We start from the raw sequence: 14,823 nt of genomic DNA on the forward strand, positions 1-14,823 counted from the left end.
TTGAGTCTGTATTTTCGGATATGTCTTTATTTCTTATTAGTTAATTACGAATTAGTTCATATACTCTTCCTGAAAATAAAACTGCTATTGGGGGTAACCGTACAATAGTGAAATCGATTCCTAATCCTATCTTAGAGATGATCTCGGAGAAGTCAGGTTTAAGTGATTTTGTATCTATGGCAGATGTTTGCAAGAACTGGAGTACAATTTTCACTCAATTATGACTTTGTATCTCATATCAAAACTGTGTATATATGCTATTACCCATGTCCTCCACTTGGTTGACATTTTGGACCCCTCAAGCTCTCAAGGTTGGTGTAATTCTGAAGTAGATGATAGGTGTGAATTTGAATTTGATAAAGTTTTCTTTGCGGATGGTATATCTTTTAATGATTGATTAATGATGGTAGAAATGAAATTGTTTAATGTGCTAGATTAAAATGAAACTGTTTAGTGTGTTAAGAGATCCTTTAACTCGAGGAATTAGAGGGAATTTTCCCCGTTAGTTCCTTGATATACGGGGTGAGCGAGGCAGGAATAGGGGTCACCCCATCCCCGTAGGGCAAGCATAGGTATTCCTTACCATACTTGCAATGGGTACCAGTAATCCCTTAGGGTGTCGGGTACGGGGTTGGGGATCCTATTCCCTGGCCTTGCCTCTGCCCGCGTCGCACCCATCCTTGGAACAAACCTCTACACAAGTTGTGGAGGAGCGACAAATGTTAGTTATGTTGAATAATCTTTGATTCTAGATGCATAATTGACAAACCAAAGGGATCAAAATAACTAAAAATAAAACAAGAAACTTACCTCCAACCATTGATGCTCTCAATCACACACCTATTGTTTTCTCTCGCGTTTTGTCTCTTCTAAGCTCTTAGAACACTCAATATGATGGTGTATTTTGTTTGAGTTGAGTATATGAGCCTAGGGGCCAAAATCTCAATTTACAGCCAAAGCTCCTATCAAGCTTTAATGGCCAAACTTAATGACTATTATAACTTTGGTTATAATGGTTACAAAAACTGAAAAAGAAACTTTTGAACTAAAGCAAAATGTGGACCATTAATACAATAAACTGATTTAATACAAAACCAGTTTTCACTTTTACGTTGTATGTTATGTAAATGTTACATTCTCCCACTTGGTCCACACGTTTAAAACATTATTTTCTTAAGAAACAAATCCATGAATCATGGCAAAAAGTCTTCTAAAAACGAGTATTATCTTCCATGTATTACAATGCATTTAATTTTTCAAGTTCACTATATATATGGCAACTTAATGAATAAACCTTATGTTTATTCTTGGTCCTACAGTTGAATTTTCTTAAATAAAATTAAGGTACACATGAATATGAGAAAACATCACAATAAATAAGAGTTTCATCCAAGCATTGTAGATACAACTACATAGTGGAATCAAGTCCCATTTTCTCTACTTGATCCTTGAATTTCAATGGTGACATGCCTTTAGTCAAAGGATTAATGATCATCAATTTAGTACTTACGTGCTCAATGACCACTTTCTTTTCTTTAACATGTTCTCTTATGGTTGAGTACTTAATGTCAATGTGTTTACTTCGACTTTTGTTATTCTTAGCCATAAAGACAACAGCTGAATTGTCATAGTACATTCTTAATGGTTTAGAAATAGAATCCATAACTTTAAGCCAACATATGAAACTTTTTATCCAAACACCATGTGAAGTAGCCTCAAAACAAGAAGCGCACTCAGCTTTCATAGTGGAAGTAGTAGTCAAGGACTACTTGATACTTCTCCAAGATACAGCTCCACCAGCCATTATGAAAACATATCCTGATGTTGATTTACATAAATCAACATAGCCAGCAAAGTCTAAATTTGAATAGCCGATTACTTCTAGATTGTCATCCGTCTATACATAAGCATGTAGTTTTTGGTTCCTTGAAGGTACCTCATCACTTTCTTTGTAGCTTTCCAATGGTCTATGCTTGGATTCTTTTGATATTGTCCTAACATTCCAATAGCAATTGCAATGTCAGGCCATGTATAGACCTGAGCATACATCAAGCTTCTGACAGCAGAAGCATATAGAATGTTCTTCATTTGTTCCCTTTCAAAATCTTTCTTTGGGCATAGGTTCAAATTGAACTTATCACCCTTTACAACGGGATTCACACTTGGTGAACATTCTTTCATCTGAAATCTCTCTAAAATCTTATTGGTATAGGTTTCTTAAGATAGACCCAAGATACCGCGTAATCTATCTCTATGGATCTTGATGCCAATGACATAAGATGTCTCATCCATATCCTTCATATCGAAATTTTTAGAGAGGAATTGTTTTACCTCATGTAGCAAACCCTTTATCATTAGTTGCAACCAAAATGTCATCCACGTACAAAATAAGAAAACATATCTCACTCCCACTAACTTTCTAGTATATACATTGATCCATGGGCTTTTCAACAAATCTGAATAAAGAAATTACTCCATGGAATTTAAAACACCATTGACGTGATGCTTGTTCTAGACCGTATGTGGATTTCTTGAGCTTACATACCAAGTGCTCACCATCACTAGAGGGAAATCCTTCAAGTTGTTTCATATAAACCTTCTCCTCTAAGTCTCCATTAAGAAATGCCGTTTTGACATCTATTTGTTTTAACTCATGGTTAAAATGAGTCACTAATGCTAAAATGATACACAAGGAATCTTTCTTAGATATAGGAGAAAAGACCTTTGTATAATCGATTCCTTTTTTTGAGTGAATTCCTTAGCAATGAGTCTCGCCTTTTATCTCTATATGTTGCCTAATAAGTTTTTCTTTGTCTTAAAGACCCATTTATATCCAATGGCTTTTGCACCATCAAACAACTCAACTAGATCCCAAACTTTGTTACTCTTCATGGAACACATCTTTTCTTTCATGGCATTGTACCATAGTTCTAACTCTTTGCAACTCACGGCCTGTGAAAAAGACTCGGGATCACTCTTAGCTCTAATACTGTAGTAAGATTCTTGTAGGTACACTACATAATCACTAGGAATGGTTGACCTCTTAGTTCTAGTGGATCTCCTTAATGTTGTACCATCATTTTCATAAGAAGCTTGTGGTTCAACTGGTTGTTCAACATCGGTTTATACTTGAGGGGTGCTGTGAACTATAACGAATCTATCACTTGAGGTGGAAAGTCGAGAATTTGAATGATCATGTTAAGAAACATTGTTCCTAATTTGACCGCTCCCATTAATCAAGTCATACTCAAGAAACTTGGCATTCCTTGAATCTTGATTCCACAAACCTAGTGCTATGAGATGGACAATAAAATTTGTACCCCTTAGACCTTTTAGCATATCCAATGAAATACCCATTAATGGTCCTCGGGTCTAGCTTCTTCTCTTGTGGATTATAGATTTTCACTTCAAACGGGCACCCCCGAACAAGCATATGTTACAAACTTGGTTTCCAACCTTTCAATAATTTAAATGGTGCCCTTGGGATAGGCTTGATTGGAACTTGGTCTAATATATACACAACTGTCTTTAGTGCTTCAGTCCACAAGGATTTATGGAGATTGGAGTTGATAAGCATACTCCTCACCATGTCAAACAATGTTTGGTTTCTTCTTTCTGCCACCCCATTTTGGTTCGTTGAACCAATCATGGTATATTGGGCAATTATTCCATGTTCTTGAAGAAACTTAGCAAACAGATTAGGTTCTTGTTTATCCTCAGTGTATCTACCATAGTACTCTCCACCTTTATCTGATCTCATGATCGTTATTTGCTTCCCACATTGTTTCTCTACTTTAGCCTTAAATGTTTTAAACATATCTAATAATTCGTTCTTGTTATAAAGTAAGTAGAGATACATATATCGTGAGTAATCATCAATAATGGTGATGAAGTATCTCTGACCATGTGTGTCTATGTCTTGACTACATATATCAATATGTATGATTTCTAATATGTCTGAACCCCTATTTACATCTTTCTTAGATTTGTTGGTCTGCTTTCCCTAAATGCAGTCCACACATGTTTCAAAATCAGTGAAATCTAGAGTACTAAGTATTCCATCATTCACTAATCTCTTAATTCTATCTATGGAGATCTATCCTAATCTCTGAAGCCATAACATAGAGGAGTCCTCGTTAATAATACACTGCTTAGACCCAGTGTGAACATGCATTGAATTATAAGTGATATTGTCTTGTAAATTAATATGATAAAGACCATCAGACAAAATACGATTCCCAACACAATCAGAATTATAAAATACACTGAATAATGTGTTTGAAAAATTAAAGGAATATCCCAAAGGTACAAGTCTGGAAATTGAAATCAAGTTTCGTGAAAAACTTGGAACATAGAAAGTCCTATCTAATTCTAATACAAAACCACTACTTAAAACACATGTTCCTATAGCCTTCACATGTGAGCCTATCTTGTTTTCGGATAAAAAGCTTTGCTTACTTCTCATTGGCTTCCTTAGATTTTGCATACCCTGCAAGGAGTTTGCAATATCGATTGTAGATCCAGAGTCAATCCACCAGGTGTTAATATTAACATTAACCATATTATATTAATAACAAACAAACGAGGTTGGATTACCTTTATCTTGAAGCCATTTCCCAAATTTGGCGCATTCTTTAATCATGTGTCCTTTTTTTTTTTTTTTTTTTTTTACAGAAGAAACATTTGGCCTCTTATTTGATATCAGCTTGGGGGTGGTATTTTACCTTTCCGCTTTTGATTGGCTTGAGCTTTGTCTTTCTTGCGCGTTGTTGCCAGCATTGCACTTTCACCAAGCTCCATCACAAGCCTCCCTTTCTCTTGAACACACATGGTCATTAATTCATTGATTGACCATTTGTCCTTATGTGTGTTGTACGAGATTTTGAATGGCCTGTACTGTCGTGGGAAGGTGTTCAAGATATAGTGCACCATGAAGGATTCAGACATCTCAACCTCGAGTTTCTTAAGTTGAGTCGCAATGTCCCTCATATGCATGATGTGCTCATGCACACCTTTCACTAGGGGTGTTCAAAAAAATGCAAAAACCAAACCGAACTGAAAAACCGGTTAACTGAAAAAACAGTTCGGTTACGGTTCGAAAAATTAAAAAAACTGAATTTCCAATTCGGTTACCGGTTCAGGAAAAACTAAAAAGGGTTAACCGGTTTTCAAATTATATATATATATTAAATAAATAAATAAATAAATAAAAATCTATCCCTAATTCACATTCACTTTCACTCAAATCTAAAATCGCAACCCACCAATTTTTTCGCAGCTCTCTGCCTCTCCCTTCTCAGTTCACAAATTCCCTATTATCTTCATTTTTCTTCCAGATCTAGCAAAGCCGCGATGTCCTTCTCCTTCTTCCAGCTCCAACAAGCACCCGAGGCCCTTCTCAGTTCACAAATACCCGATTTTCTTCATTTTTCTTCCAGATCCAGCAAAGTTGCGTCATCCATCTCCTTCTTCCAGCTCTAGCAAAGCTGCATCATCCTTCTCCTTCTTCTAGCTCCTTCTTCTAGCAAGCACCCACGTTACTTCACAGTTTATAAATAAGCTTTTCTACTCATCCATTCTCAAGAAACGAAGGTGCAGCAACAATTTCAAGGTAAGAACTTCCCTTTTATCATTTATTAAATAATATTGGCACCTTATCTTAAAGAGAAAAGAGTGAGAGATAACTCATAGACAGGAAATTGTTGCTGTCTTCGTTTTCTGTATTAAAATAATTGCTTGTTTTGAACCTTCTAACTGTCTTTCGCTTGTTCTAGATGTCTAGTTTTTAAATTAACACAAAATAAATTAATTAGTATCTGTAAATAATTAATGGTGTAGTAATATCTGGAGCCTCGATAAAATTTGAAAGTTTATATTGTGTGGAATGAAGTTTGTAAAGAGGGTAGTGATGAGAAGTGAAAAAAAAGATGGAGATGGGTATGGGATGAATTAACAAAACATCACTAAGTATTATATAATAACTAATAACTATTAAAAATTTGATCAAAATACATAGAAAAGAAATAATGTCTGTATCAACTTTTACAATCCTGGCACTGCATTTGAATTAAACTTATAAAGTAAGCATTGCTCATGGTATTGGTGGCAATATCATTCATTGTTCTGAATCTGCCCAAGTGAGTAGACATCTCCCCTTTGTTGACAGAACAAGAACAACAATAACACTTTGTATGTGGAGATTAAAGAATAGTACTACTAGTTTAAATAAAATTTCCATGAGACAGTGCTCATATTGCTTAAATAAATTAAATACAAGTAACTGAAAATCTTACGAATTTCCTACAAGAACAGACTTAAAAGGAAGATAAAATAACCCCAAATGGATGCTAGTTTAAATGGAATTGATCCTGCATCAACACGAAAGTCAGGACCCAAATCAACGTAACAAGCACGAAATTCACTGGAGATCTATGCCCTGAATCTCTTATAGGAAATTCCGTTGGAAGAGTACATTCTTCTCCATTGAAGAACACCTTAGTAGGAAATCCATCACCCCTCTGAATATTTGTATTTGGTAAATGTTTCTTGGTGAATGAAATCACATGCTGCTGTTTTCCTGGCACTCTTAGTTCACTTGGAATCTCCCTTTTTCAAATATCATTTTGACAATATTTCTCTTTATAAAGCTCCAATTTCTGTCACCTTCATTTGTTAAATTTTGTTTTATACACATATTAGTTTCAGGTTCCCATTTCATGAATTGCTTTAGTCTTTCATGATATATTGGCTTATGTGTTATCAATTCACTTATAAAGTCTTGATTTTAAGACTAGACAGAGGAAACATAACGACAGTATTCCCATTTCACTGGATTTGGATACAGAAACACTAAGAAATCAGATTTTTGTGTGTGTGTATTTGTTCAAAAGCAATTAGACTATTATAGTCTTGGTTTGAGAGTCAAGTATGTAACCATTCAATGAAATTCTTCTTTAGGCGAAATGCATCTTAATGTTACTTGTTCTAAAATTTGTTTCTTTTTTTTTTAGTTGTATGGACTGCTAGGAAGGTCCTTTCACTTACATTAAGATCTTCGTGTTGATGTTGCAGATGTCCAAGTCTAACCCCATGGCTATTGACCATTCTAATACTGATGAGAGTCCGGAGACACCAACAAGTAGGAATCCAACTCCAAACTCATTGGTAGCCCCAAAACCTTCTACGGATCCTGATCCACGACCATGACCACCACGAGTCCCCAAACGTGTAAGTTCTAATACTCGAAAAAATACTTCTGACATATGGGATCATTTTACTGTAAATCCTTGTGAGAATATGGATGATAGGATAGCAACATGTGATTATTGTGGGAATGTGCTTGCATGTCCAAGTAAAAGTGGTACTAGTTGTCTACGGAATCAGTTAAGTCGATGTAAAAAGTATCATTTGAATGTGATAGATAAGAAACAAAAGATCTTAGTTTTTCAACAGACACAATCAAATGACCAATCAAGTGGTATTGCTGTCATCTCCACACAATCTTCACTTACAACTTGGAAATTCAATCCAGATAAGCTTAGACAGTCTCTAGCTACAATGATAATTATTGATGAGTTGCCCTTTAGGCATATAGAACGTGAGGGGTTCCGCGATATGATGAAGGATGGACAACCTTTATTTCAAGTTTCCTCTCGTATTACTGTGGCTAGAGATTGTTTTAATATTTATGTTGAGGAGAGAAATAAGTTGAAGGCCTTTTTTAGTAAGTTTAGTAAGAGAGTAAGTCTTACCATTGATACATGTATATCTTGCCAAAACCTTAACTATATGTGTTTGACGGCTCACTTCATTGATGATGATTGGAAATTACACAAAAAGATCTTAAATTTTTGTCCAATTGCTAGTCACAAAGGTTTATTGATTGATAAGGCAATTGAGAGGTGTTTGCTTGATTGGGGTATTTCTAAGGTTATCACCATTACCTTTGACAATGCAAGTTCTAATGATGTTGGAATAAAATATCTCTAGAACCGGTTAGAAAGTTGGAAGGGTAGTGTTTTAAGTGTTGATTTTCTGCACATGAGATGTTGTGCACATATATTGAGTCTCACTGTAAAAGAGGGGTTAAAAGACATGGAGGACTCCATTTTTAGAATTCGCTCTGCAGTAAGATATGTGAGGTCTTCTCCGGCGAGATTACAAAGGTTTAAGGAGTGTGTAGAGCAAGAAAAGATTGAACAAAAAAATCTTTTGGTTTTTGATGTAGAAACAAGGTGGAACTCTACGTACCTAATGTTGGATGTGGCTTTAAAATTTTAGAAAACATTTGAGTTGTTGGAAATCCAAGACGTTAAGTATAAAGATGAACTTACTAGAGGGGAAACGTCAAGGGGTTTGCCTATGCCTAGTGATTGGGAGTATGCCCGTTACTTGTTACCTTTCTTGAAAGTTTTTTATGATGCTACTCTACGAGTGTCAGGCTCACTTTTTGTTACCGATAATGCATACATGCGCGAGATCTTTGCCATTGTAATGTAGATTTCAACATGGTCTAGAAGTAATGATGTTGGCTTAAGTACTATGGCTAGGAGAATGAAGGGAAAACATGATAAATATTGGTCAAATATTGATAATATCAACTTAATGTTATTCATTGCAGTGATGTTGTATCCTAGATTCAAGTTAGGATATGTGAATTGGGTTATTAGTAAATCTTATGATGATGATAATGCTAAACTTTTGAAGACAAAAGTGCATACAACTTTGTATTCTTTATTTGACCAATACAAGCTCATTTATAGTTCTCCAAGTGGGCAATCTAGTCAACAGTCTCAACAAGCAAGTCAAGTTAATGTGGAAGATGTAAATGTTGATCCCAAAGAATTGATGTATTGTATGTACGACGAGGCAATGCAATGGCTGGACAGGAGGTTACGGTAACCAAATCTGAGATGGATAAATATTTAGAGGATGAATGTGAGCAGTGTCACAAGGACAACATGTTTGATATCTTGAGTTGGTGGAAAGTCAATTCAAATAGATATCCAGTTCTCTCTTCGATGGCACAAGAGGTGTTGGCTATGCCGGTTTCTACTGTTGCATCTGAGTCAGCGTTTAGCACTAGGGGTCGTGTATTAGATCCATTTCGTAGCTCCCTCACTCCTAAAACGGTGGAGGCTCTTATTTGCACACAAGATTGGATTCGGGCTACACGTGAACCATTCATGATTGAGGAGAGCTTGGAAGAGATAGCAGAGCTTGAGTCAGGTAAAGTTTTTGCATTAGTTTCAATTATTAGTTATTATGTTGTCTTTATTGGATTTATTGACTGAACTTTAAATTTAACCATTATTTATATGACCTATTTTTTATAGAATTTGTGTCTTCGGCAATGGAAAATACTACTCGTATTCATCTTGATGATTGAAGGTTTTGCAACATTTAATTGAGGTTTGATTTCTTTAATAGTTTTTTATTGTAGGCAGTGAAAAAATATGATTTAATTTTTATAAACTTCTAACATTTAATTTTTATTTGGGCAGATATTGGGAGATCTACTCGTATTGACTTAATGTTGGTTTCCGCTTTCTATTTGTGGAGTTGTATTTTCCCAATTTCTTTTGTTGTTTTCTATTGGGACTTATTTATTTATTTTGTTGTTTTATTATGGACTTTTATTTTTATTTTATTTCGGACTTTTATTTGTATCAATTTTTAATTTATTGTTAGTAGTGGTCAATGGATATGTATAAATGTTTAATTTTTATTTAGATATGTATTGTCTATATTTAGTTATTTACAATTTAATTTAGGATAAAATTTAAAAAAAAAAGTTTATAAAAAAATGGAAAACCGGTTTACAAACGGTTAACCGCTTTTTTTTAAAACAGTTAACCAGTTTTCGGTTAACCGAAAAACCAGTTTTCTCTAAAACCGGTTCGGTTCAAAAAAGCGGTTAACCAGTTCAGTTAACTGCTTTTGAACAACCCTACCTTTCACGTTGTTGAGTCTGATGAGTGAAAACTTCATGGTTAGGGTGCTTGCCAGTGCATTATCTAAAGTGATGAATTGATCATCAGTGGCTTTCAGTAAGTCATGGACCTTTTCATACTGATCGACGAAACCACGTATACCAACAAAAATTTTAGTCTTAATGAATATCACGCTAAGGTGATTAGATTGCTCCCATCGTTCATAAAGCGTGATGTCTGCTAGAGTGCTGGTATCAATGATAGTTGGTGGTTCGCCTTGCCTAATAGCATAGTCAATATCCATCTATCCTAAATGGAGGAGAATTCTCTCCTTTCATACCTTATAGTTATTACCTTTCAGTTCAGGGATATCGTAACAAATATCAGAGAAATTAGCAGGCTGTGAAACTGCATTAATTAAAATTGTTTATGTAAAAAATTTGAGGCTTAATTAAATAAATTGCATGTTTTACCAATGCAAAACATGTAAGAGTTGAATCCAATGACATAAAATTTGCTTGTGGGCTAAAATTTTAATTCAAGCAGATTTATGTATAGCTTATGATAGAATCATCAAAGAGTAATACTAGCCTTACAAAGAGGCATACAAAGAACCATACAAAGAGTCAAATCCAGTCCTTGAAATTCATGATTGCCTCTTTTCTCTCTCTTTTTTCCTTCTTTCAAGGGCTCGATTTGACTCTTTGTATGGCTCTTTGTATGTCTAGTATTACTCATCATCAAATTATGTTCTTAATTCATAATTAGTGGATATATTATGAGAGTAATTTGACATTCTATCATAATCTTTATGATAAAACTATCAAATTATGTTCCTTCTCCTAATTCTTGTGAGTAAATTAAGAAATATAATTTGATATTCTACCCTAATCGATTATATAAATATAACAAAAAAATCTTGTGGTATAAAATATTTTATATTAAGTATAATTAATTGTAGTTAATGTTTATAATTCTTTACGTGATCCTAAACAATCATAATATATAATTTTATTTAACTAAAGATGATATGGCTAATCCCTAATCAATTAAAATTATATGGATCATAAGACATTATAAATTTAAGTTTTATGAGAATATTCCGCCATAACATGTGAAAAACTCAATATAAGAACAATAAATTGCATAATTTTAACTATAATTAACATGTTATTATCATGCACAAAATATTCTCATAAGTTAAGCATAAAATATTGCATAATTTAAAGACTATAATATTATGCATAACATTTAATTTCATGCTTTTATCCATATATGCTTAATCAAAAATTGCATGTATTAATTTAGAAAAGAGATAATCAATTCATGAAAAAATAAAATGAGCATAATTAATTTAGAATTTTGCACAATTTAACTTATCCAAAATGCATATGACTAAACCAGAATACAATATGCATAATTAAAAAGAGCAAAATTAGACATATTTCTAAATAAATGCCTAAAAATCAAAATTTTGTCATCTTCAACCTCCAACCGGGTCGCACAGACCTGGTTCATAGTCAAGAACCCAGTAGCCAAACCCAGCTAAAAATCTACCATTTAAACGCCAAAATCATTGTTTCAAAGCCTAGAAATGATAGAAATCCAATTTCCTAATGATTTCTAGTATTTATTTGCATTAAAAACAACTAAAAAACAAACTTTGACTTTGAATTTTTTTTTTGAACGGCCATGAACAAATAACATCAATTTTTTATTTTTATTTTTTATTTTTTTTGCAAAACATCAAGGCAAAGGTATTTTTTGCTCTAATACCAAATTTTGAATTATCTGTGATCCTAGATGCAGAATTGACAAACTAAAGGAATCAAAATAACTAAAGATAAAACAAGAAACTTAGCTCTAGCCATTGATGCTCTCAATCACACACTCATGTTTTCTCTCGCGTTTTGGCTCTTCTAAGCTCTCAGAACACTCAATGTGATGGTGTATTTTGTTTGAGTTAAGTGTATGAGCTTAAGGACCAAAATCTCAATTTATAGCCAAAGCTCCCATCAAGCTTTAATGGCCAAACTTAATGGTTGCCATGACTCTAGTTATAATGTATACAAAAACTGAAAAGAAACGTTTGAAACTGAAGCAAAATGTGGACTATTAATACAATAAACTGATTTAATATAAAATCAGTTTTCACTTTTACGTCGTATGTAATGTCAATGTTACAAGTTAATCATCTTCACATGCTTAACAACAAGTTCTTCAGCTCAATTGACCATCTACTCATTTTTGGGAACTTTTGCTTTGCATTTCATTATTTTTAGTATTTTCACTATCATCTCATATTCTTATTTAGTTTATCTTGCAGCTAGGAGTAGTCATCGAAGCACTCATGAAGCATTCATCAGCTAGGGTTAGAGACGTCGCTTTACCTACCTATAGAAATTTGCTAAATTTGATGCCTCCGTCTCAGCCGAATTGGAACTTTGACATTGCAGATGATTTAATTGATTGACGGTAGAATTGGAACTTTGAAGCTACTGATGATCTACTTGACTGATGGTAGTGATTGATAAACACAATATAATTCCATTCTGTTTTATTGAGCTTAAAACTGTGCTTGTAGTTAGTTTACAATTTTCAAATTAGAAGTTGCAATTGTTTATGTTTTAGGATTCACTTTTGTTTTAGGATTGAGCTTGAAACTGCGCTTGTAGTTAGTTTACAATATTCAAATTAGAAGTTGCAATGTTTCTGTTTTAGGATTTAATTATGTTTTAAGATTGAGCTTGAAACTGCGCTTATAGTTGGTTCACTATTTTCATATTATAAGTTGCAATGATTTGAATAAAAGGTAGCCAAAAGTCAAAAATCAACCCCGACACCACCATTCACCTCACCAGCTTCCACTCATCAAAATCCTTATCATCCCCACCCAAGATCACCCATTAGTCGAGTACGCTTTGGGTCACGTGTGTTTAGGGGTGCTTGTGTGTAGGGCGTATGCACACAGGGGTAGGTAATATGAAGTTTCAAGTTCATGTTGAATTTGTGTGCCTTTGAGTGATAATTTTCTGACTGTTAGATGGTTTTCCACCTATTAGATCCAGTTCTCCAGTGAGTGAAATCTAAATCCAACTTTCCAATCTTAGTGAAATCTGAATCCGGCTTTCCAATCTTTGAACTGTTGAAGGAAAATGATTATGAAAGTGCAAACTCATGTTGGCTCAATCTTGCAGCATCTTTTGTCGAACAATATTTGATAAAGAATCATATAATATGCAACCTCGCGGTAGACGTGTGAGTAGAAGCCAAAGAGAGGCGCAATCCAAGTTGGAGTCACAACAGAAGTCTAAATGTTTCATGATCTCATTCACCATCAATATGATTCGTCTCATCGATCACTTCACTTTCATTATTTTTTTTCAATGATCTATCATCTTTTACATTCTTTTCATCAGCATGATGTATAAACTAACAATATCCGAACCATTCAATCAATCATACGTTCCAATCAACTCTTGAATCACGATCGATCGCATCGCATCACATCACATCACATTGCAAAGCAATAATATTACCAAAAATCTCTTAACTAAACCCCAAGACTTGTAATTATGAATTACTAAAGCAAGCATTTGTTCATAACTTTGCTTCTTTGCCATGAAAACCCTATTTCATAGCTCTCAGTGAAGAATGATAATTCAAATGGGCATCCCACAAACTCTTCAAAGGAAATAAACGACAAAATAATTTAAGGATATAACGGGCAAACAGAGTCTACAAGTACATTAAGGTCACAAACTTTACAAACATCAGAAGGGAAAAATAATGTTATTGAAAAAAAAATAATGCTATGCATGATACGAGTTGTCAGTAACACGATACAAAAACTACACACCAAAATTGAGAACACTATTGATAGAGAATAATCAGATGGAAAATGGCAAAATGACCAAATTTGAGGTGAGGAAGGGGGAGGAACTGAATTCTCCCAAGAATTGATATGATGTTTAAGAAAGCAAATCATCAATAACTAACTCAATTTTACACATCAAGATAATGACTAGGTTTTTGAGATGCTATAGTATTCACTTTCCAATTTCAAGTTCTTTTGAGATTTCTCTTGTAAGCCTGAATTGTGTACTGTATGCCAAGGGAAATGGGTATGAGTAACTAGAAGTTTCCTCCAAAGATCCTGCATCACAATATTAGGAGATTAGATGGCTCTAGAGCTAGAAATGATTTTGTTTCTTAGCTATCACATCATATTTCAAAGAAAATGCAAACTCTATTGGTTTGAGTCAGTTACTAGCAGTAGAAAGAAACAATTTAAAGGACAATACGCAAACAAGCATCATCAAACATAGGTTGCATAACCTAGGTAGAGTCTTGTAAGGAGCTAGGGTATAATGTACTAGGATGCTTCATTGCATGGTTTTAAATTGCATTAACTTGAACAAAATTTTGATGGTTAATTAGGACACCACTATTTGGTTTCAAAGATTGAAACAAAAATTACAAAAAGATGACTTATCCACTTGTTATCCAAAGAATCAATCAGGAAGCCAAGCACAGAACGAAAGATTGTAGTATTAAGGGTAGGAAGCATATTTCAGTTTCAATTAATTTATTATATACATATAGGAGAATACTTACTAAGCTAAATGGTTTCATGTCTAAACATCATAGATTTAAACCAAACATACATTATAATTATTGTAAGCATAAAAGAAAAGTGAAAAATCAACCTAGACCTTCTCAACTAAAATAGAGAATTTATTCACAAATTTTTCACTAAAGATAGTCCTCAAACAAGACGATACCTTGAATGTGTTATTTGGCATATTTGAGTAGGATGTCTGTTAATGTAAAATGTTAAGTAAAAACTAAAAAATTCAAGTATTTGAAAATGAAAAGAGGCATAATGAGA

Source organism: Pistacia vera, unplaced genomic scaffold, assembly GCF_008641045.1.
Source record: "Pistacia vera cultivar Batoury unplaced genomic scaffold, PisVer_v2 Contig44, whole genome shotgun sequence".
Taxonomy (NCBI): domain Eukaryota; kingdom Viridiplantae; phylum Streptophyta; class Magnoliopsida; order Sapindales; family Anacardiaceae; genus Pistacia; species Pistacia vera.